Source organism: Lepeophtheirus salmonis, chromosome 8 (genome assembly GCF_016086655.4).
Source record: "Lepeophtheirus salmonis chromosome 8, UVic_Lsal_1.4, whole genome shotgun sequence".
In the NCBI taxonomy this organism is placed as follows: Eukaryota; Metazoa; Arthropoda; class Copepoda; order Siphonostomatoida; family Caligidae; genus Lepeophtheirus; species Lepeophtheirus salmonis.
Genome location: NC_052138.2, coordinates 3,072,431 through 3,095,549, shown reverse-complemented (window position 1 = coordinate 3,095,549; position 23,119 = coordinate 3,072,431). Strand labels below are relative to the sequence as shown.

The 23,119-nt window shown below is 32.1% G+C and overlaps 1 protein-coding gene across 1 annotated transcript in view; it reads left to right on the top strand.

The window, feature by feature from the left end:
* The first annotated feature begins 2,160 nt into the window (after positions 1–2,160).
* Positions 2,161–23,119, top strand: part of LOC121122875 (uncharacterized) — a 60,606-nt gene continuing 39,647 nt past the window's right edge. Inside the window, exon 1 of the mRNA XM_071890803.1 lies at positions 2,161–2,317. The gene's annotated coding sequence lies outside the window, so the exon portion shown is untranslated. The remainder of the gene's footprint in view (positions 2,318–23,119) is intronic.

Genomic DNA, 23,119 nt, shown 5'->3' with positions numbered 1-23,119 from the left:
TTCCGCAACCTCTCCTCCGAAATAAATACAAAGAAATCCCGATTGGTAGTTTGCTAATTCTTCCAACTATGGAAATATGATTGAATACTAGTTACTAATTGTTCAAAGCTTAATAAGACCTAATTCGAATAGAATCAATCAATATTAAGAATACTGGTTAGAAGAAAAGAAGAAAAAACATTGACAGCTGACAAATAAATGTAGTGTACATTTTTTGTTAATTGTGGAGTAATCATGGGCACCGTGTTACCTTGTTAATGCAAAAATATAATGTGTATTTTGTAGTCAGCTGTCAATGTTTCAGTCCCTTTCTTCTAATCAATGTTCTGAGCGTTAATTGCTTGAATTATTATGATTTCATTTTAAGCTGTTACCAATTCTATTCAAATATTGAATAATAGTTCCATGGTTGGAAAGAATTAACTAACTATCAAGTGATTTTAGGCCTTTTTTTTTTGGTGTTTTTTTTTTTTTTTTTTTTTTGGAGAAATAGGCTACGTGATACAATATAGGTAACAGTGTTGGCAATACAATTGTTTATCTAGATGTCACTCGAAGTACTAATCAAGAAAAATAGAGATGCTAACTTGAATATGGATAGGATCCTTTTTTTTTTTAAAAACTAGGATTAAGCATTACTATAAGCTTTTAATATGCAATAAATCTCTCAGATCTCTTTTAAAACCCGGTAGGGCCTCAAATCTTTTCAGATAATACAAGCTTACTTATAACAGATTTGGGTCAACGAATTGTCTTGTCTCTAGTCTCCGACCATTTTAGGATTTTCAGACTTGAACCCAACACTATTAGTTTTAAAAAAAAGTGAATATATTTTTGTGGAGTAAAATATGTTATTTAACTCAGGGGCTGGCGCAGATGGGGTAGTAGGGAAGCTATGGCTCCCTTAAAAAAGAAATAAAGATTCAAGTTAATAGTTATTCAAGAAACTCATTAAGGATGACTTCATTACAGAAATATAGGACCAACACTCCTGCTTCAAGTCCAAAAGAATACGTCAAGAGGAGCATTTTTATTCCATTTATGGACACGGTCATTTCAGAAATGAATACTAGGTTATCCGAACCATATTTTTGAATTTTTGTCTCACCTTATTATCAAAAGGGATCTTCCAGATCTCATACAAAATTTGTGTATCTACAAATAGGACTTGGCAATATTCTAAAGTTTGGAAGTGTATCTACAGAAGGAGAAAATAAGGTGGGAAAATTCAATTTATAAGCCAATTTATCTCTTATCTGCTCCAAACAAGTGTGATAGGGATAATTTCCAAATATTTGCAGTCTACTGAAAATTGCCTCCATTTTCAAAAATCCATTGCTATTCTGAAAAAATTTCGAAAATGCAGAGCTGTTTAAAAAAAAAACCGAAATTTTTTTCCAAAAATTTAATTTTTCGGAGAAAAATTTAAAAATCTAAAGTTATTCAGAGACAATTTTTTGGAGAAAAATTTAAAAAATCTAAAGTTATTCACAGACAATTAAATTTTTTGAAAAAAATTTGAAAAATGTAATTAAATTCAAATATTAAATTAAAAATTTTTTTTTTTTAATTTTCAAATTAATAATAAAAGATTGCTTAATTTGGGGAGGGGAAGACAGCCCCTCCAGATCTACCCTTGGGACGCCACTGAATAAAAAATGAAGGAGAACAGCCTTTCTATGATTACCCGTTGTTAAGGGAGGATTTATGCAAAAATAAAGGAAAATAACTCTTTAGACCAAACGTTCTTAAGGGACCACCTTATTCCCGAGTTCAATAAACTACATGTGTACATATCTCACCCATGACTCAATAAGAAATGGAGAAAGATTCTTATTGTATGATTTGTAGGATTATTTATCATTCATTTGTCTTTTTTAGTTTTGACACAAAAACAATTGAATTGTTCTTCTACGAAAGCCCTTTTACCTTTAGTAATCTCCTATTTTATGTATTTCTATTTATCTTCTGTTATTCTCTCTTTCCTTTCATATTTATTGAAAAGAAAAGGAGAGAGCTTCAACTCCGAGGGAAAAAGCAGAAGAAGTAAAGTAAAACGCACACTCTTTGATTGCGCTTTTAAGGACCTTAGAGCTGCTGAGGAAGCAGGAGACCTTCTTTTATATTTATTAGCTATTTTTCTTTTCTTTTTTGTAAACCAGTTTTGAATAACTGTGGTAGAAGAATAAGCACACTTCATGCCTTACTCTAAAAAAAGGAAAAGTCAGCTGCTGCGACGTTAAAAGCAAATTCGCTCACATTGACGAAGAATAATTTTTATTAATGTTAATATATGTATAATTAAAATGTCTAAAAGGTAAGGAGAATTCAAATACATTTACTGTTGAAGGGAAATAAGGTCCAGTTAGTCAGAGAGGGATCTAAATTAAAAGGAAAATAAATCCTTCAGCAAAGATTTTATTTTTGACATGAAAAAAATACATTTATATTTTAAATATTTCATTTTCGCAATTTTTAATTTGATTTACGTATGTCAACCTGGGATTGGATCCCGGTTGTTTTTTTGGTGAGATTAAAGGGACAATTCGGGTTTAATTCCTTCCTGAACCGAGGTTTTAGTCTAAAAACTCACAAAGTAATAAAGCTCTTTCAGTCACTTTTGTGTTCTCTCGCCAACTCTCGAGCATCCCACAATTCTATAAAATTTTGTAGGACAGTGTAAACTTTTGCTCGGAGTTCACCCCTCATCTCAAGATCATTGTGTGTCGGGAAGCAAATATTAGTAGAATAAAAGCTTATTAGAATCCATCCCACCCATCACATTCTTGGAATCAAAGAGATATTTTCAGTAGTTGGCCTAGGGATCCATTCTCTTCCCCTCAGAGACCACGACTCCCAAACACATTGTTTGGTCCGGATGTTTTGTCCTGAAGGTGCCTTGGACTTCCTCAGGTGATGCTGCTATAAATTTGTCGTTTCTACGGTTCAAAACTTGGTCGTCTATGAAGATCTTTTGGTGTGAGAAGATCTTCACAGTCGACGGATGACTTTTCAAGTAATTAAGGACTTTTTTGCATCTCTGTCGGTGAGGAGATGTCTTGGAGTCCTGAAATAACTTTGAAGGCCGACGTTATCATGAACTGCCCTCCTGATGGTGAGTTCGTCCACTTAGAACATGAAGCGGCGCATTGGCGTTGTTGGATCTTCCTTGCTCTTGGCCTCCAGGGTCTTGAAAAATGTTTAATCTCACTTCAAACCATTTTCTCCACTTCCTGCCTTCCTTTTAACTCCTTTCCCATCCTTCTTGGCCACCCTGATGTTCCAGATTGTCCTCACGGTCATGCCGGCAATGTCTGAAATTATTTTTAGATCAACATCCGCATCGAGAAGATTCGAAACCCTTTGCCTTTTTGATTCTTGTTCACTCATATTTTTCGTCTGATTTTGATCAAATCAAAACAATGCACAAGAAAAACAACACAAATATAGGAAAATCGCTTGAGATGTTACCTGAAACCTTAATTAAAACACCACCTTCTGGAGAATATTTTTTTTTAAATTTGCTCATTTCCAATTGAGTACAGTCTCATCCTTTTTCTGTTTTTCTAAAAACATTTTATTCACAATCTCTCAGATTTATATGTAAAAATGAATATATATATATATATATGAATATAGGTATTTAAGAAGTCTTTTAACGCTTATTTAATTGCACTCTTGAATTATTTAGATGTCTTCTATGAGGTTATTTCTTCTATAAAAACAAAACTTGTTCATTTAGCTTCAAGTATATTTTTAGCCGAGTTAGAAAAAAGAACCATGAAGGTATAAAGGTGACAAGTTGTTACTTTGATTCGCACCCACAATAGACCTCACGACATCCTTGAACAGCTGAGGATCAGTCCCTCCACGGTTGACAATTTTTCGTAAACGTTTAAAAAAGAGGAAGAGCCTTCATGATCGTTCTTGATTAGAACAGTCGGTCAAATTTCACACTAAAAAACATACACACAAAAAAAAAACATCTTAAGAAAATCCTGGAATATCCGTGAAATAGTCCGTGTGCCTCACAACAGTATCCAATTTAGTCAAAACTGCTGAGGTGAAGTCATTGAATTATTTATAAGAAATGATTTTGTCTCAGATGTACAGGAAACTTCATTTTGAACGTAGTTGATCCCTAAAGAATTTTGATAAGTATCATATAAATGTTGTTTGCTTTTTGCCAGATGAGGAGGCATAAAAATTGACCAATTATTTAGGACAAAATATTCATAATCAGTAATGATGCAAGGTGTTGAAGCACAACATGCTAAAAATCTGCTTTTATAAAGGATGGTGATTAAATAATGCAAACTACTTGGTGATTTATGGGAGAAAAGATTCTCAAATGACATCGTCTAATGACGAGATTTGCGCTTCCATCTTTTTTATTAATTGGATTTTCCCAATTTTTATTTTTATTTATTTGATAATAAATGCTTGGACTAAAAATTCCAGCCTCCAAATGATGTACAATCAAAAATACTTGGTTTTACAATAAAAGTTTTATTATGCTCCAACTTTTTAATATCATCATTCATAACAGCTTTGCTTCTACATACAATAGAATATTGTGTACAATAATAGCAAATAAGTTTATTTTATCCTTAATTGGCAGACTTGTGGTCGTCCGAAGGATACCGTCTAACAACTTCTATTGTATATGCATAATGTCGTGCGCGGATATTTGTCTTTAGAAAATTGCCTGCGATTCTACTTCATTTATAGAGATTCAGGAGCATCCACAGGGGTTGGGGAGGGGGGAATGTTTCCTTTTTACTAGAAAATGTAATATTTGTAATTTAATTTAATTTTTTTTTAAATTTAAATTTCTCTAAATAGCTATGGATTTTTGAAATTTTTTCGGACGCCCCTGGGATTGATTCCCCGATCTGTCCCATCTTCAGATGGTTATGTCCAAATAATGCATAAAAATGGACCCAAATATGCAAATAAAAATCCGTTGTTAGCCTGTTCTTCTTATTTTTGAGAAGGTCCTTGAATATACAAAAGATTATTTTACAGTAGACGGATGTTATGGGGTGCAGTTGAAGCTTGCTATGATGTTGGGATTCTCCTTCACGCCAGACACATTATTCTGACCAGATACATCTACACGAATATTTATCATTTTTTTCAAATACTGGATTTTTCTTGAGAACCTCTTCTAGCTTGTGGACAAACTTGGGGATGGTCAGGCTCTCACGGTCCTTCTTAATGACGGACAAGATCTGGAAAAGAAGCAATATTTCCTCAAGCCGAGTGATGCTCTCGTTTAGGACTTTGAAGTCTACTTTATTAAGGCGAGGTTTTGGGCAAGAAAGGCATCATCAAAAAGCTTCTTGGACTCCTAAATAGCCTTGCTCTTGTCATCAGGCATTTGCTGAATAAATTACTTAACGATGAAGAAGTTTTGGAAGAGGTAGAAGGCTGCCTCAAGCCATGTTCTCTACCTTATAACAAGTGACTCTGGAGGGTGGGGAATGTTAAATTCTGTCTTTGGTACATAGGTGTATCTCTTGGTGCCACTGAACTCCTTAAGGAAGACTGAGGGTTCCACAATCTTTCGCATAGTCAAAAACTGTGGGCTGTAATACTTAACATTTAATAAAACTCTGTATAAAAGCCAGTTGTTTTACAAAAGAGTTATATATCGATAATGAAAAGAAAAATGGGTGCACTGAATGTTTGTAGAGGGAAAAATGAATTGTAAAAACCACAATAGCTTTGGCGTCAAGATGGATAGGATAAACAGGGGTAGGGAACGTAAGAGGACCTAAGGGGCCCTGTAGTATTTGCACCCAGAAATGATTTTCTGTGTTTGAGAAGCACTAAAAACCTGAATGTATTTTAATAGTGTTTTGTCAGTCCTTAATCAGGACTGAAGACTGCAATCCCGTCCAGTTCAATCCTGCGTATCAGTCCTAAAACTTATTATGTTTGGTCCTTGATGACGTCACTCAACTGTACTTTTTTTTATCAGTTCTAATACAGACAGTCCTCCTAAGGACCGGTCCCATGGACTAATAGGACAGGTTCTAAGATAAATAAGGACTGAAACTAGTCTGCCACTAGAGATGAAAATAACGTGATTTTTTAACTCGTGCGTTCTTTTTGAAAGAATTCTCTTTTTTTAAACTGTTGTCATTATTATTTAAATTGGACCATTAGCACTCCATTTGAAGGATCATGAAAGTAGATGGAAGGTCTCATTATGTGGAGAGAGTTGTGAGTTTGTCTATTATGCAGTATGTCGGAGGGGCTCGAAGTCAATCCGGGGACTATGGAATGAGGTCGGAGGAGATCATGATGTAGTTGAATTTCTACTTTCTGCTGTTTCAGTCTCCAACTTCAAGATAGAAAGCGAAAGTATAACGCGCAGGCAAACTAATACAATGTCCCCGGTTATTTCATTCGACTGGGCAATCTTTTGAGAACCGTATATGTATATTTATATTATAAGATACTACCAAAGGTAATCCGGCGTTACTTGGGCAAAGGAAGGAGCGGGAAATCACATTGACAGTGATCAATGTCTTTTCTTCCCAATGTTTAGACCTCTTAGGTACGGGAGAGCATTATAATATGGGGCCTATATCATATACATTTTTAAAAAAATTGTCTATATGAGAAGTCCATCTTCTATTTTTGTCAAAAAAATTGCGAAATCGAAATGTGCAAAGAAAATTACAAAAAACTATTTTGCACTATTTTTGCAAAAGAAAGTAGTAAATAGTATTTATTTGCATTCTGAAGAAGAACCCAAAGCTACCAATAGTTTTTTTGTACTTGCAAAAAAAAAAAAAAATTATAGAGAATAATGCCATCGAAAAAATACCCCTCGATAACTGGTTCATTTTTGCAAATATTGCAAAAAAATTGTCATAAAATGTTGAGGTTTATATTAATATGTCTAAAATGCATCGTTTTGAGGCATTCCTTTATTACAAATTGAAAATTAACGTTTGATGGGAAAAAGAGAAAATTTTTCAGACATTGATAAATATTTCAGTTCTCAAGTGTCAAATTTATATGCAAACGAATTTAACGACAAATTTCTGCAAACTTTATTTATTCTACGAATCCAATATTCCATTGAAATCCGTTTTTTTTTTTTGCATCTGAAAAAAAAATGCATTTTTCACGGACTCTTATTTTGCCCATAACTTTTTTATTTTATTTTGAATATATTTCGAAAATGTATTTAATCGTATAGTTGTTTTTTGAGACGCCAGTTACTTTTTGATTTATAACTCAACCCCCATTCTAGTCTCTTTGATCTCCAAAAGACTTATATGACCTCCTAAAAACCGGGACAACCGTCTTAGCCTAACTAAATTCGAAAGGCCAAAACCATACACACATTAACTCTATTTTATATATATATACAAATTAGTCATTCCATCACCATAGGAATTATTTTTTAAACAGTAGTTAACATATCTATGTATGTAGCTAATTATTATTCCTGTTGAGAACTTTGCTGTGCTCTTAACTTTTTAATGTTATATATATTCTTATGATTGTACCTGGTATTTTGTGTTCCTTTGTTTATCCCTTTCTTGATTCTCGTTATCTCTGTTTTTTTTTGTTTTTATATAAATAAAGAAACTTGATACAAAGTGAGGACTTAAGAATGAAATACATATATATTGCTTTTTTTATGTCTTGTATCAATGACACACATTTATATTATTAATGTATTATATTAGGTTGGAGAAAAAGTAATTTCGTTCCTTTTGAAATTTATTTCAATGCTTTCTTTAAACGAAGTGTTCATATCATCATCCAATGTAAGCCAAGTATGCCCTGTTCTGTTTGGTAATTGATTGTTAAGGAGAACTCAACTTTGTAGTGTCTTTTCATTGAAGTCAATTTTCACATACCTCTATGCCGGCCAAATTTGTACCTCCAAGTGTGTTGGGCATAGACAATTGAAATACATCTATATATTAAATGTGAATGTGATTGTGTGTGTTTAGGTTTGTCCTGGAGTAATGAATGGAGTTTGGTGAACTTTTTTTTGTAGGCTCTTAAGGGTCCAAAAACGGGTTTGATAACACTTTTTTTTTGTTTTCAAGGCCATAACGACCTTTAAATAGAATATTTTAGGATATTACCTGTACAACCTGAGGGCCAGTGAGTATTTTGCATATTACAAGGGTTCTTTTATGCTCAGGGCTGTGTCAGTTGAAGAATTTAACTTGCCTCATATACAAAACCTGTCGGTGGGGGGTGTATTTCAGCATATTAGAAGCGGTTCTTGGTGCCTAGAAATGCAGGGAGGGGGGTGTAGATTAAACTTTCTTGAGGACCAGTACTTCAGCTGTGTAACATTAGAGGTATTTTGAGATATTAGGTGGGTTTCTTGATGCTCAGGGAGCGGCCGCCTATAAATTTTACTTGACTCGGAACCAGGAGTTCAACTACACAACCTGTGGGGTGGGGTGTATAATGCATATTAGAATGGTTCCTTGGTGCCTAGTTCTGTGGAGGCGGTAGAGTTTAAACTGCATTTTAACCCAATACTTCACAACGAAAGAGCTGGGGTGCATTTTGGGATATTAAGTGGGTTTATTGATGCTCCAGGAGCTACTCTAGTTTATTTAAAAATGGGAGATCGCCCTCTTTTTGTAATTGCAGTCTAAAGATGACTTTTTATTTACTAATGTTCTTATTATTTTATTCTTGAAAAGAGAAAAATAGGTATAAAGTTATCACTAGTACGTGAAAGACTAGAGTAACGCTGAGGATTTTTTTGAGGGTGGACACGTTCATTTTCAGTTTTTTTAAATAAGTATACCCGCACATCCTGTTATTAGGGGCGTCCCAAGGGGATGTCTCGAGGGGATGTAGCCCTCCAAATTAAGGAACTTTGCCTTTTTACTAAAAAATTTAATCTTTCATTTTTTTCCCAAAAAGTTTAATACTTGAAATTTAATTTAATTTAATTTTTCAACTTTTTTCTCCAAAAAAAACAATTTTCTGTAAATAACTATGGATTTTTGAATTTTTTCTAAATAAAACTTATATTTGAAATTTAATATATTAAAATTTTTTCTAAATATAACTTATATATAAAATTTAATTTTTGAAATTTTTCAAATTAAAATTTATATTTGAAGTTTTTTTGAAATTTTTTTTCCAAAACAATTTAATATTTTAATTTTTTTCCAAAAAACCAAGCCTCCCCAAAAAAAAAAGGAAAAAAATAATAATAATAATATATATATATATATTCAGCAATGATATAAACTATTATTGTTTTTCAAACATGGGTGTTAATCATTTAATGGCTTTTTAATTAGGCATGTAATTTAGGTATCAGAGCTACGAAAAGGTTTCTTTAATTTCTTCATAGAGCAACAATATACATTCATTGTACGAACAATATACAATATAGGTATACATGGGATTAAGATCAGATAACCTCTTAATAACTAAATACATATATTATTGATTATAATGATTCATTTATAAGGTATTATTAAGTAAAGCCTTGGCTACGTTCTAACAAGAAATGTACCATTTCCTGCTTTGAAAGGAAAAGTAATTATATATTATGTTGCTCTCAGCAGAAAAGGAAATGGTTTTCCCAAAATTGAGTCTGCTATAATCAATTATTTACATTTGTAAAGAGGTGGATTCAGGCTAGATCCGAAAGCCCGTAGCCGGAACCTTCCAGTCAGACATTTATATCTTATGTAAAATAATTACCTTACAGCCAATTGATGACGCAATTTTCGATTTGACACCCCATGAAAAATAAGCTGAGGTTGACATTTTTTTTGTTTTTAAACCTTCATTTAGACAGCAAATAATTTATTAAAATTAAAATCATCTAAAATTTTCTGGTAAAGATGCATTTACAAAAATATAATTGAACATTATAGTTTAAAATTTCTTCCCCAAATTAAAGCCTATAAATATAAAATATTCATATATCTGAACTAAAAACATTTGTATGCAAAATCAATAGAATAAAAACGTAATGTTCATAGCAAATTTGATTTTAAACAAACAACTAGGTATTTTTTTATTTTTCTCTTTCTAAAAAGTTTGAGTATCTTTTGCAAAGTCTAAAAATGTTTTGATGCGTTTGATAAAAGATATCTAATGATACCAGAGGCCCAGTCTTAAGCACCTTCGATCACCCTAGGATTTTCAACTCGAACGTTCAATATTTTGCCACCGCCGAATAAAATAGCACGAATTTCCTCTGCAACCACGGGTTCTCCTACAGTTATATTCTTAGCTAGGTAACTCTTTACATTTAATAAAGCACTCCCTATGGACCTAGCTATAGGAGTACTTTTTTCTTTTTTAATGACACGCCGAATAGAATTATCGCCGTTATTATATTAACTTTATTGCCCTCCAGACCCTCAGGTTTAAACTAATAAATGATCTCAGAATATGTAATTTTGGACACTATTGATTATTTTTAAATGTACCACTTACAAATTCTCATATTTTGGTCCAAAAGTCTGCAAACTGGCCCAAACACGACATATCGTAATCCAACTTAGCCCGATATTTTCTAGATTGCTCCATATTTTCATTTGTAAACAAAGATTATTCTGATTAATTCTTTGGAGGCACTTATTAAAGACGCAAGAATTGAGCGATACATGTAAGGAACTACAAATTGAAAGACTAAGGTGTTAAATAGCTATATGTATTGAAGAAAAAAAAAACAAAGTTCATCTGTACGTATGATTCAATGAAAAAAAGGCATTTTTAATCAACGAAATAAGAATGTTGTCATAGTTTTCTCATATCTCATTGGTTTTGCATGTAGTATCGAGCGTATATACAGATTAGACTGTTCTAGTGCTCCCTGTTGTACATCATATATAGGGATGAAAATTGTATGTATTTTGGGCATGTTGCAAAAAGATACCAAAGTCAGCCTGGTTGCCCTGACAGTTTGAATTGTGGATGAGATAAGCTGGGATGTCATAACGTTTCATTAGATCAGCTGAAATCAGCTGTTAGAAGATAGGAGGTGGAGAAGGAAATAAACCAGAAATACTCCGATGTCGATCCTCAATTCTACTCTGAGTTCAACAAGGACTTATAATTATAACTCCACAACAAATCCTCAAGGTTACTCTCCGACTTTTATGAGAACACACGAATACTCAATTAGGTTTTGAAGATAATTGAATGTAGTAGAAAATGAAGTCCCCTACTCAGGAACTAAAGAATAAAGACAAAATCTGAGGAAAAGAAAATTCATTCTTCAAAAAACGGTTGAACAAAAAAAATAGACGGGATTTTCATAACGTCATATGATTTGTTCAAACTCCATTTCTTAATTATTATTTATCATTATTGAAGAGAGAACATCTATTTATTGAGTAACTACGTGTAAGCGTGCTCATAATATTTCGTGGGAGTTTGAATAACTCTCTGGAAATTTTCGATTTCCTCCAAAAATAGGTAGAAAAAAGGCCCAAAATCATTTTTTAATTACCAAAATAAGACAATGTATCTCTTAACTACTCCCAAACTATCACTGTCAAATTATTTCTTCACAATATTTAAAATGAATTACATATATATTTCGTAATGTTAAAATCCTAAATAGTATTTTATTCAATACTGTATACCTATAATATTGCTTAGTAATATTTTATTGAAAGCATTGCTATAATAATGTAGGATAGCCAAAATTTCTTTTTTTTAAATAATAAGATGCCCAATATATATATTTTAACTGGATTTTCTCCTAAACTAATCATCCGATTTAAAAAAACTAAAACTAAATGCCAGATGAAAGCTAAATCAATTTTACCTACCGAAAGAATATCGGCTTGGATAAGAGGCAAATTTTCTTGCTCGCTTCCTACGAGTTTTTCCCTTCGACGTAATAGATCTATAAAATATGGCGAATTCCTTCCTTAGAGACCTCCATAGTCGACGCACTATAATTCAAGACTGAACTGCCAAGCGTAATACTCTCCAAAAAGCGTTTGTAGTATACACCCATACACTTAAAAAGGGTAGTACGTACAGTTATTTCATTTCGAAATATGATACAGAATCGTAGTTATACTCTAAAACTTGATAATATATATATAATAATAAATGTGGTTTTCAGCCCGTGGGCGCTCCAAGACATTCATGTTGTTGCATAGTGGAATTTATCTATTGAATAATGGAATATTTTTCATCTATTGTGACTAACTTTAACGATCACATATGTAATTATTTTACCTTGAAATATGACTTTGAAACGAAATCATGCCCTAAAAATGTGTTAATAAAAAACTTTAAAGGCCAAACCTAGTGCAGTTGAAGATTTTAATGGTGGTCATTTTGGCGATGTTGTGCTGAAATAACAATAATACATGAGGGAGAGTAAAAAAAACTAATTAGACAATCAGTCTCTGGAGTGATCCAACACTGCTTAGGAGTTATTTATGGATAATTTAATATATAAATTTATATAATAATCCCTTCTATGACCTGGGGTGAATAAGTTCCTCTTAACGTCCTGCCTTCCTTCTAAAATCAAATGTCGTCCACAAAGCAGGGGTTCATACAAAGGAAGCAAGAAAAAAACGCAAGGGTCTTTTTGATTTATTAATAAAGAAATTTTATTATTATATAAAGAAGATCTTTGAGGGATAATAAATCAAGTCGACAGAAAATATAATGTCATCTATATATGACGTTTGTATACATACACTTTGGTAATGAATGGGAGCAGGAGAGGGGGGACTCACACACATTTTCATAACGTGTATAAATAAAAAGTGAACTCAGATGACGTAGGATGTCAATTATCATTTACTACCATTTCCTCTATTGTAATTCTGAGTATACCGAGTGGTCCATTAAAATCAGAATTTCTTTAAAACTTTAAACTTCAAATAGATATAATTTATTAATGAATAATAGAATTTTAACAAAATAAATACCAGAAATAGATGTGGGTCTGAGCTCTCTGAATCATTAATGCAGCCGCCATTACTTTTCTGGATAGTCTGGTGTGAAACCCCAGAATCTCTTACAAGGGTCTCATGGACTTGAGCAGATTGTCCTAAACTGTTTTCTTAAACTCCTCCAGGTCCATTTTGGCCTTTTTAATTAAGCCCTTCTTCATCTGACGGCGTAAACTATGGTTCTGTAGACGCCCAACTGCTTGGAGTGCGGAAATGGGAATTTGTCAATCACGTTCAAGTGTCATTTTCTCGACTTGTACGTAAGGTAGAAAGCTCAAGTTTATTTTTTTTTGTAACTAATTTGTTTATACTCTAATATATCGAAATATGAATTAATTTGAATTACTCAACCTTCATTAATTATTGAATTAGTAAGTGGTCAGTATTCAACGTACCCTCCGTTACACACACAACACGATAGGTGACCCACAAAAATTTATAATTATAAGTCCTTGTTGGACTCGAAGTAGAATTGAGGATCGAAATAGGAGTAATTATTATTGACAATGTCCATGTTTATTTCATTCTTATCTCCTCTCGTCACAGTTGATTGTAGCTGATTTAATGAAACTTCATAGCAGCTAAGCTGCTACCCTCCAAAAACATATTTTAATTTTGAGGACTACCATTTTGATTTTTGGTATCTTTTGGGCCAAAAATACACGCCATTTCCATTACTAACAATCATGCCTGTGCACAGTTAAAAAGGTGTCCCACGAAAATAAAATTACTTTAAAAAAAAATGCAGGACCAATGATGGAGACTTAGAGTTGAAATGCTTCTAATAGAAAAATACATTTAAAAATTGGGAAAGCAAAAATGGTTGTTGCATATACTTAGTCTTCCTTAATTTTCCCCACTAAAGTAAGCATTATTGCCCATCTTTGGGGTAAATTGTTTTAAAAATACATAATAAAATAAATATACACGAATTTAAATATAATTATAGTATTTTATATGTTATTTTAAATGTAGAAGGTTCTCTTCTGTATTGCAGGAATTTCTTTTCTCAACCTCCCCCCTCCAAAAATGGAATTGTCTAAAATAATTCTTGTGAGACTAATTTCTTACTCAGATAAAGTATAACTAAGATTTTGGGCTCAAATAAAACGTGTGACAGCGCTTCGTGACATAGGAATTGGTTGAAATGAGATCTCCGGCATCGTTCCCTGCTCCAAGGGTATCATTACTAGAATTAAAAACCTGAAGAAACGACAGCAAAAGACCTGAGAGGAAGCCTGGAAGCCACTATGCCTAAATAACTCAAAAGTGATTTGAAGACAACATGACCTGTACTACCTCACGTGGGATTGTGTATTCCCTAGAGGCTACAGTGGAGAATGAATGGGCCCACATATCGGAGAAATACATGAAGAAGACCTGGGATGGAAGTTAGGGTGACTGCGCCAAGTAGTCAATTTGTGATTTAATTGCTTATATAAAGTAAAATATAAATGGAAAGTCTTATTGTCTTATTAATTGCATTTTTGAGTATTTTGATGAAGTTCAGTTTGGGAAAATTTGTTCACGATTCTCACGGTCCGTTCACGAGGAGTGGACTTCCATGGACCTGAAATTCATTAACTATACTTGGAACTATTTTTGCAAGGGACTTGTTGCTATTTGTGAGGCCAATTAATAAATTTTACATTGGCTATGTATCAGAAAAGTATAAATAACGATTTTTTTTAAAATGTGGGATTAAAAAATGACAGATTATTTTCTTTTTACCGTCCAAGTGTGTACGTTTCAAGTTTCCACCCAGTGCATGATCCAATCTCCTTTATTTGCAAAATATGAATGCACAATGTTTGCAAATAAGCTGTCTTTATCATCATGTGTTTTGTTTTGTTAAAAGGCAATTTCCCACAAGGTATAAAAGAGTGTAAGGCAGAAAAATAAATACATATGAAAGGAGCATCAATTCACAAATGATAATTTTAGACAATCTAAACGATACGTAATAAATTTCTTCATATTTATAAAAACCACATACGTATTACACATAATTGTGCCAATTGGCTCCAAGTCTGAAAAACAATATGGATTGTATTTCCTTTTCAAACGAAACCCTTAAAAAGTGATTGTTTTTTTTTAAATTTTTAAGTCCCATTTTCTCAGGATTGGATGATGACATATAAACTAAGTATATGCATATATATAAAATTAACTTAACATTTTGCAAGGAATACACAAACTTATATTTGGATTATTGATGATTTTTACGTTTCGAAAAGTTGTCTCAAATCTATCAAAAAGTGTAATAATTAAGGATGAAAATCCTGTGTACAAAGAGCAAGTTAAAAAAACTGATAGTCAAAATGTTAACCCTGACAATTTGAAGAATGGTTTGGAGGAGAGAAAGAATAATGTTCATGACGTTTCATTAGATCTGGTACAATAGCTGTGGTAATGAGAAGAATAGAAGGAAATAAACAATGAAGGACATAAGCAATGATGTCGATCCCCAATTCTACTCTGATTTCAAAAGGACAAGCAATTTTAACTCCACAACAAATGCTCAGGGTTACTCCCCGTCTTTTATGATTACACACGAATGTTCAATCAGGTTTTGAATAGAATTGAATCTATTAAGGAAAGGATGTTCACTACTCAGGTGTTAAATAATAATGGCAACAGCTGACGAAAAGAAAATTTCGGATTACCAATCCCAAAAAACGGGTGAGCTAAAAAGTACAGCTTACATTGGATTTTCATAAAGAGTTATAAGTGTTGGTCTTCGTTGAGCTTAGAGTAGAAGTAAGGATCTACCTCGAAGTAATCCCACCCTAATTATTACTTGATCCCATCCGGAGTGAGTGTTTATTTGAATTTCCTTGCAGCTCATCCAATAAAATGTGATGACAGCTTCCGCTGCTGTCGTCCACAACATTCTTCAAACTGTGAGGGTGGCTACGTTCATTTTTAGTGTCCTTCTTTTTTAACACACCGGTGGATATTATAACCCAAAATCTTTGAAAGTCAGATTTGATAAAATAATACTAATCAAAGATTCGTAATCAGTTCGTCAAGTAATACTATAATTGAATAGTGAATTTAAATATTTTTTTGTTGACTTGTGTTAGTTGTGGTTTGAAGCAGATTTTACAAAAATATCCACTTTGGATTTTTTTTTAAATATTATGTGTTAACATCTTCAAAAAAAAATTCAAAAGGTCTAAAGCTGGCCCCGGTCATATGGAGGCCTCCCTATGGTTGAGGTGTGGTCCATTACTCATTCTCACTTATTTTAGTATATTTTTAACAAAATTTTCACAATATCATCCAAACGCGTAGAATGCACATAGTACGGACAAACATTGAAAAAGATTTGACGTCATCTCATACTTTCTTGGCCTAAATAAAATTGCATAAAGAAAATGTTCTCAAAGAAATGTCCTGTTTAATAGAAAAAGATCATTAAATATATTTTTATAAAAATGTTATAAAAGAAAAGTTAATTTCAAGAATGTCTTTTGTTAAAAACAGGTCATTTAGAAATTTTATTTTGCAAAAAATAAGTCATTTAAAAAATGTATTTTATAAAAAAAGTCATTTAAAATTTTACTTTGTAAAAAAAACTGTCATTTAAAAAGGTAATTTCAAAAATATATTTTGCTAAAATAACTCATTTTAAAAATTCTAGTGTAAAAAAAGATCATTTCAAAATTTTATTTTGTAACAAATCGGTAATTTCGAAAGTTCCTTATGTTAAGGGGTATTTTGTAAGTAGTTTGACCTTGAAAAATTTGATTTTGATTTTTTTATATTAGCCCTAAAGTTGAAAAATATTGTATTTTATAGTTTGATTTTATGCAGCCATTTTTCATGAAATTTAATTTAATAATTTCTGCGCCCCATTAAAATATTTCATATTGCAATACGGCCCATTATATTAAAAGATCCTTGGACATCCCTGGTATAATGTAATTTTCCTAATCTTTCCATCACTGCCCCAGGCGTAATTTTTTTGTGAGGAAATAAAGTTTATTTTGTTCCAATATTTGGGTCAAAGATATTTCTTTTAACATTCTTTTTATGACCTCTTTTAGAAAAGGCATTTCTTGGTAATTTATGGCTTTTTATAGAAAATACATCTTTTGATGTCCCATATTTATTCCAATAAATAATAAATGTAAGGTTGAGTAAATTTTTTTGAAATAAAATCAAATCATGTGAGTTATTTTACTAATTGTAATAAGTATTTAATACGTTAGTGGCAAGGAGATTAACTCCAATTTAAATACATTTGATTGGTAAATATTTCAGATTTATTTCATCTAATCAACTTAATTATATAAAATTTTGAAAATTATTCACACAATCATAGACTTCTTATTTATTGAATATTCTATAAGTAAATTAAAAGTTGAAATGAAAAATCCTATTAATTTGTAGGGTAAGGGTTATTAATTAGTTTACATATAATATAAACTAATTGATAAAAGTATTAATTTCGAAATAAAATCTTTTATTTTATTTGATTTTTGTATCATTAGACAAACTTTGTAGGAAGCAGATTAAGAAAATAACTTAATTAATAATGTATCTTTCAAATGTTGGAATGTTTTTAACAATTGGTGATTTCCAAATAAGGCATAAAAATGGAACTAGATTTGCAAATAAAAATCAGTAAAAGCTAAGTCTTTTCAGGTAGAGTTATATATCGGTAATGAATGGAAGAAGGTATATGCTTAATATTTGAAGAGGAAAAATGGATTTTAAAGACTAGTGTTGGGGTTTTGGTCTGAATCCGTCTCATATAAAAATTCGGTCTAGATCTCTCCAAAGGATAGATTTGGTCTCGATTGAGCCAAGGGTCTAGCTCAGTCCCAAAAGAATCTATCTAAAAAGTGAGGCCGAAAAAAATTGGTCCAAGGCCTGAGACCGGTCTAGGCCAAAAATAGATATAGAAAAAATCACTTAAGGCCGAACCAACGCAAAATTTGGTACTGGAACGAGTCTCAACAGTTGTAAAAACTTCAATAGTTTAAATGGCAAGCTGGACAGGATAAACGAGAGTGGGGAACCTAAGAGGCGTAACTCTCTTGTATTGGAGGAAAAAACTTAGAAAGTGTGTTATCAAGGGTGTTACTAAGGAACAATTGCTAAACATAAGAACATTTTCTGCCTAAAAATGTTAATAAAGGTCGAGACAGTAATAAAAAAAAATGCAAATAAATCTTATTTACATCATTTGGACATCACAATTCCCTCTAATTTAATTTTTATCTATTTAGATATTCCACTTCAAAATATGTCTCTGATTCGAAATTATATTAAAAAATCGTGATTAAAAAAAAACTCTATACCCCATTTTTATTGCAGTTAAAGGTTCTAATGTTCATTTTCGTGTTCTACTGCTTAATTAACAATAATAAGTGTGTCGAATTTTGTAGTCTAGTCTAATTTTTGTTCATTGTTGAAAACTTTAACAAGTGATCATTCGAATTCAACCAAATAATGATAAGGAGAAAAGAAGCAGAAACATCCACAGCGGACAACAAAATAAATTATTTGCATACTTTTGTAACGGCGTGCCAATGTTTAGAAAATGGCTCTGGAGATAGGCAATTGCCTTTCCATTTTAGGCAAGTCTAACAATTTTCGAACAAGATATTGGTTTCTAATATTTTAATAAGGCAGAATTCAATATCTAATTAAAATTAAATAAAGAACGTCATCAAAGAAATGTCCTTTTTAATAGAAAAATATCATTAAATATATTTATGTAAAAAAGTTTTAAAGAAAGGTCATTTACAAAATGTACCTTGTTTCTTGAAATGAATATTGAAAAATTTTCTTTTCTTAAAAAAGAGCATTTCAGATTATATTTAATTGAAAAAAGTCATTAAGGAGAATGTATTTGACTAAACGTCTCGAATTTGAATTGAATTATACTTCCAAAATTATATTCGAACAAAATTGAAGTTTTCTCCTTGAAAAATTCTGCACCATTTGTTCAAGTTTGGAAAGACATCATTTAAAAAAAACAAAAAAAACTACAAAGTTTTTTTTTATTATATATGTTATAACAAATCTCTTTTTTTTTTTTCATTGATATCTTATTATTGTGTCGTCTTCGAATTGATCAATATAATTTTATCAGTATCTATCTAAGAGATGAAAAAATATTTATCAACTTTTTTGCTTTTGCAATTATTTTTGTTGATGTTTATTAGGGCATTTTAAGATAATGACGTCATGTCATGTTATTAAAATAATATAAACTATTTATTTTTTAACATTAATGCCCTACATTTCTTTTGACAATTTCCTCATTCATCATCTTTATAAAAATAACTTTTTTTAGTTTGTTTTTGCGGATAATATCATGAAGTATCATAAATCAAATATTTCTCCATCCTGGAGAAATATTGTAAATTCATCAAAATCATCTTTACTTCAATAGTACTTATCCACTTACAGGGGTATGTTTTGACAGAATATGAATTACGTTATTTTAGAAATGTTCAAATTGTTCATATGTATATTTGAAACATCTAAGCTCTTAATCAATTTGATAATCACACCATCCTTTTTTAAATGATATCTTTGTATTGATAAAAGTCTAAGAAGCTAAATAAAATAATAAAAAAGGTTATTTGACATTATGAATTTCAAATTTGGTATTAGAAAAATGATTATAGTATAAGAAATTGAGGTCAGTTTATAATCCTTGAAAAATATGAGTACTTTTTCTCTTTACCTTAATTGTACTAGCCAATCTTATTGATAAAAATTGGTTGTATTTGTTAGCTTGCTTTCTTTTTTATCTTTTTATTTTGAGTTGGTAAACTGAAGAAAAAAATTATTTACCTTAAGTTATTGACATTGCTATTCAAATAATAAACTGCACATCATTTATATTTGTTAGCTAGATAAAAGTCCTGAAAAAGATTGTTAAATTGAATTTCTGTAGTCTATAATATTCCTCCATGATCGATAATAATATATATATTATACTTTCTCAGATCGAAGAAGATATATTATTAAAAATCACTCTGTGTCAAAGACGTACTGGTGAAAGAATGAATAAATAGATGATACAAAAAAATGGTTATTTAAATAATTACGTCATCGAAATCAATATTAAAAATGAAAAAATAAGCTAATAAATGATGGTACTTATAGAGAATATCCTAACCAATATGATATTAGAACGAATACAATTAGTGGAACGGAATCAAAAAGAGAATACAAAGTTCAAATCTTTCAACACTTTTTGCCAAGCTAAAAACGCAAGGCTGCGTGAGATGTCGTTTGGTGCTTGAATGTCCTTTCTCCTAAAAATATAAAGAGTTACAAATCATTTGGTAGTTAGTCAATATCACCACTCTCCCAAAATGTTTAACTATATTTTACACTCTAAGGGGAGATACATTTATGACGTCCAGTTGATGGAGGGGGGAGGGAGGGGGTATGAGATATGTCAGAGGCTACTACATTGATAATGGATCACTCTTTCACTCATCAACAAAACCTTTCTAATGTGAAGTATATTATCGATCTTATCCCCATTTAAAGAAGCAAAAAGGTCACAAGTAAGCTCAAGATGACTGAAACCAAGTGAAGGGGTCTCCAAAGGAAAGCTAGAACATTGTTTAATTATTGGAGGCCAAGCCTGGTAGAAGAAAGTCCATTCAAATAAATTGGTTTTACTAGAATAAGCTTAAGCTACAGGACCCTGAGTAATGGGTTAAGAGAGTTAAATCCTTATTAGTATACAAGTTGTACTTTTTATATTATAAAAATACAACAACCAATTCAAGTCAAGGTAATATCCAACATTAACAAAAGAGTTAAGCTAAAAATTTAGGACGTCCAATCTGAGGGGGAGTTCAAGTTTTGGACAAACATAGACATGGGTTCAAGGGTTGTACTTTTTTGGGACTTCATAAATTGATGAACCCTAAGTAATTGTAGGGATAAGACCGCCGCGCCGGAATGTATATGCAAGTGGGGGGATTGCAAATTAAAACATTGTGGTGTCATAGTCAAGCAACCTTACAATGGTATTATATCAACACTACACATATTCTAAACAAGTGGGGTCCAATTGTTTCTATAGTTCCTACGTCACTGCAATAAGCTCAGTTCTGAGCAATGAAGTACTTGAGTTCAACAAATCAACGTTTCGTACACTAATATGGAGCAAAATTTAAAATCTGGTAAAAAATATATAAATGTTTTTGATGCCTTGAAGATACCATTGTTCTTAGCATGTATTATCTTGGTGAAAAATATAAGTAACGAAAATGAGCTGTATGGTAGTCGACTTCTGAATGGTTAACGTATGAATTGTGTTTTTTTTTCATAATTTATTCAAATTTTTATGGGGAACGCACAATTTGCTCCGGTTGTCAATTAGCCCCACTCTTTTCCTTTAACTCATAATCATTTGGAATAGTTTTGCACATTAGTTAGTACCAGGTATATTTTATTTTGCATTTAATTTTTCCAAACAGGAAAATAACCATGAAACGGTCAAAAATAGGTACTTCATAGACACGTTTTGATTTAAAAATCAATAAAATGTCTAAAAATATATTTTGGATATTGTTTCTTTAAAATTATGGATTTGAATGAAGTTAGTGATTTTATTAAGTATTTTAGATGAAAAATATATTTGTACACAATATTTGAACAACTTATCTCTAACTTGCCTTACTGTATGATAATTTAGTTACTGCCAATAGATGTAATATTTTCTTTTGGTCCCGCGTATTACGCACACTTAATGTAGTGGCGTTTTTTTGGGGGAGGGGGGATTCGGATATCTTGATATGTAGTAAATTTGTTAATATTTCATCTCAATTATCATTTAATTCCTATCGAAAATCTTGATTGGAATGAATGAAACAAAAGAGAGAGAGCACGCGCGAAAAATCATTTGTTGCTAGATAAATCAATCAATCTAAATTGTGAATGTGTGTACGTTCGCGCCCCGGTGATTCCTAGAGAAAAAAATATACTATATGTATATTGATTCACCAAAAGATTCCTAGGTTAGAGGTAGTAATTGTAATACTATAATGTTTACTTATGCTGAATCAGTGCAACTCCATCTAACCAATTAAAGGAACAGTGTCTTGATAACCTCGGCCACACGGCATGGAAGTTTCCCAGGCCATGTCAATCTTGACCAGATCAAGCTTTGCCATATTATGGGTAATGTAATTCTTCAGGGCCTTAACAGACGAAGGATACTTGGCATAAGCCTCATCCTTGATCCTCCCCAAGAGATAAAAATCATGTGGGTTCAGGTCTGGGATGTTTGCAGGCCTAAAATCCAGGCTACAAAAGTCAGAGCATTTTGATGTCACTTTTTGGCCTTGTGGCCCGATGCACTGTCTTGTTGGAAGGATTAATTTCTTCCTTGGGCTACTCTATCCATCCAGGGAATGTTAATTAAAAATGCAAAATCAGAACCAGTACAATGGCACGAGTTTGCCGGGTTCTGCTAAATCTTTCGGAACCAAGGTTATCAAGAGAGACTAATCTGATTATGATTAATTCAATCTCATCAAATATAGGTTTCAAATAATAAAAAGTATATGGTTCTACTCCATCTATCGGACCAACCGTTATTATTTACCATTTTTAACACACAAAGTATTGAAGACCAAGGCAGGATCCCGGGTTAATTAAGAAACAAGTTTATTCACTATTAATTATTAATGGAAACCCAAAGAACAAAGTTCTAGTCAATGTATCCACCCCCAGAATTGATGGTGAGCTCCAAGGGGTGGCGGAAGCTGCTGCAGACACTCTGGATGTACTCGGCGTTCATAGAGATCCATTCCTTGTGGGCAGAGATATTGAGAGTGCAATTGCTATAGTGGCGTCTCATGTATGCTTGGCACTTCACGTGTGCATAGATGGAATAGTCTAAAGGGTTGAGGTCTGGTCTCTGGGGGTGGCCAGAAGTTCTTTGCCAATAAGTCCATATTGGCCTGGAGCCACTCATGGGGTTTCTTTGTGCTCTGGGCAGGTCCCCCATCTTGTTGAAACACCCGAGGGAGAATATCCAACCATGGATTTGATCCATTGGATAACATTGCTGGCAATAATTTTAACGAAACTATTAGCCTTCAGCCAATACCCCAAGGGGAACCACTCAGGATTCATGACCTTTCTATTGGATGCATCCAGACCTAAAA